Here is a 3393-nt window from a genome sequence, read left to right as displayed (position 1 = left end):
AAAATAGTAGATTCTACTGATACTTTAATTAGCTCACAAAACTTACCTATAGGTAATGGTGGTTTAAAAATGCCATCTTCGGCGAGTTTAGTGAGATTTTCCAGCACAAAGTCAAGGGGTACATTTGTAAACAAAAAAAACTATATCTAAGCTGTACATTCGACCCACAAACTCCCTTTTCTTGATCTTTTCTAAGAAATCAGCACTATGCTTTAAATGAGAATCAGAGATGGTACCCATCAATTCGCCAAGAATCTTAGCCAACCATGTAGATAAATCACAAAATATTATTGAAAATGGCATAATTTAACATTACACCAAGGTCTTTGATTGCTTCCTTGTTTGTGATTGTCTCGTTATTAATTCATTGATTCGAATATATCGGAGTTAAATACAATCCTATTTATCTCCGCCCATTCATATATTTTGTTTAGATCTCTTTGTAGTGAGTTCCTATCTTCATCACAAGTAATTTCTCTACTTATTCTTGTGTCATCAGCGAAACTTCTCACTACAGAGTTTTCAACATCACAGTCTATGTCTGAGATCATAATAACAAACAGCAGTGCAGCTAATACCGTATCTTGTGGCACGCCAGATATTACCTGAGCTTCATCCGATTTCTCGTCATTTGCAACCACTATCTGTTTTCTGTTTTTAAGGAATTCTTTTATCCATTTTCCTATCTTTCCCACAATATTATGTTTTCTAATTTTTTTCTCTAATATATTATGGTCTACCTTGTCAAAGGCTTTTGCAAAATCTAGATAGATCACTTCTGTGTCTTTTTCATTTATCATATTTTTGTATATGTTTTCATAGTGTGCTATCAGTTGGGTTTGTGTACTTTTTCCGGGCACAAAACTGTGTTGACCTATAAAAAACAAATTATTTTTAACCAAATGATTCATTATTTTCTTTTTTACTACCCTCTCATACACTTTCATAATATGTGATGTTAGACTAACAGGTCTATAATTGCTTGCCTCTAGTCTTGATCCACTTTTGAAGATAGGGGTTATATAAGCTAATTTATGTTTAACATATATCTCGCTCATATCTACACTTTGTCTAAGCAGTATTGCAAGCTGCTTCACGATAGTGTTTGCAGTTTTTTTTTTTTTTAAATTGCTGGAACTCCATCTGGTCTGGCTGCTGATCCATTTTTAATTTCGTTTATAGCCTTGACAATATCTGCTTCAATAATATCTATATCCGTTAGATATTCAACATTTTCTTCTCTCATTTCTGTTTCATTATTCTCATTCGCAATTCTTGGCGTGAACCCACTCTTATATTTTTCTGCTAATATGTTGTATATTTCTTTTTTTTTCATTCGTTAGCCGTCCTTCAATTCTTAGAGGGCCTATTTCTAATCTCCCTTTATTCATCTTTTTTTGCATAGGAGTAAACTACTTTGGGGTTTATTTTTTTTTTTTATTTTGAAGTGTCCTTTCTTCTAAGTCCCTTTTTTTCATTTTCTTTTGACTGTATAATCTTTTGTTCTGCATTTTCTATCTTACATTTTATTTCCATCATTTTCCACATATTTTTTTTCTTTTGCAAGATTTTTCTTCCACTCTCTAATTTTCTGAAATAAGATCCTTCTTTCTTTTGGTATGCATGTCTTTTGTTTATTGTTTTTCTTAGGTACATATTTTTCAACAATTTTCTCCAGTATTTAGTACAGTATGTCCGTATTTGCCTGTATATTATCTCTTACAAGCACATTTTCCATTCTTTATTCAGTTCTTCATTTATTTCTGACCATTTAATATTCTTGTTATAAAAATTATATTTTCCATATCCTTCCCAACGTTTTGTGCTTTGATTAATTTTGTGATCACTTGCTTTGGAATGGACTATTAATTCTATGACATTATGGTCTGAAATTCCCAGGTTATACACTATTATTTCTTTAACATAATTCACCTAATTCACAAATACTAGAGAAGGAGAGAGAGAGAGAGAGAGAGAGAGAGAGAGAGAGAGAGAGAGAGAGAGAGAGAGAGAGAGAGAGAGAGAGAGAGAGAATAATAATATGAACTTAAGGTAACTGTTTAAAATTTAAAATCATCTTTACAGTATACTTTTCTAAAACAAAACTGCCGTTGCGCTTTTTCCCTCAATAAATTAATGGATAATAAACGGCCTTTCATTAATCAGGCAAATGTCCATTAGTGAATTGAGATCTGGTAAATCTATGTGCATTATTGCTCTGTGGATAATGTATGTGAAATCGTCTAAACATTAAAACGAATATTGCGAAAACTACAAGAATTGTTGAAATACTGGAAACAAATATGTACTTACAAAATACAGAGTAACATAATATAGATATTATATCCAAAATTGCTTGGCAGAATAAAAGAAAATATGTATGATTTCCAGAAATTATTAAGAAGAAATAGATACAGGAAAAGATGCATTGCCTGTGTCGTAAAGAAATAATTACATTGAACTGAAAAGGCTTTATTATTTCTTTATTCAAGCTTGGTTAGACACTTTTTTTACTTAAGTAAGTTTTCAAAAGCTTCAAGAAAGATAATTTGATTATTAAAAGATATCTTAGCAATGAAACTTTAAAAGTAGGTTCTTCAACAATTTTAGGTAGTAGGATGGTCAGGGCAACCTACTACCACTCGAGAGTTATTGTGCCCTTTAACTGGCCAATCATACAGTGCTACAATGGAGCCCTGGTTACGGCTCAATTTGCCTTTGCCTACAAATACACCAAATAGTCCGGCCTATTCTTTCCACATTTTCCTCTGTCCTCATACACTCTACTTAACTATTATTCTTCGCTCAAGGAGTTAACTACGGCAATGTAAGTGTTCAGTGGCTACTTTCCTCTTGGTAAGGGTAGAAGAGATTCTTTAGCTATGGTAAGCAGCACTTCTAGGAGAAGTAATCTCTCCAAAATCAAACTATTGGTCTCTGGTCTTAGACAGTGCCATGGACTCTGTATCATGGCCTTCCGTCGCCCTGGATTAGTTCTCTTGCTTGGGGGAACACTAGGGCATGCTGCTCTATCTTATTTTTCTCCCTCTTGTTTTCTTAAGTCTTTATAGTTTATATCTGAAGGATATGATTTAATGATGGTACTGCTTTTGAAACGTTTTATTTTGATTGTTTATTCTCCTCTTGTAGTTTATTTATTTCCATGTTTCCTTTCCTCACAGAGCTATTTTTCCCAGGTGGAACCCTTGGGGTAATATATTCTTGTATTTCCGACCTGGCTTATAGCTTAGCTTATAATAATAATAATAATAATAATAATAATAATAATAATGATAATAATAATAATAATAATAATAATAATAATAATAATAATAATAATATCAAAATATATTATCACCATCATTGGACGTCATCGAAAGTAATTGGTCATGA

Source organism: Palaemon carinicauda, chromosome 10, assembly GCF_036898095.1.
Source record: "Palaemon carinicauda isolate YSFRI2023 chromosome 10, ASM3689809v2, whole genome shotgun sequence".
Taxonomy (NCBI): domain Eukaryota; kingdom Metazoa; phylum Arthropoda; class Malacostraca; order Decapoda; family Palaemonidae; genus Palaemon; species Palaemon carinicauda.
Note: the sequence above shows the minus strand (reverse complement) of the source record.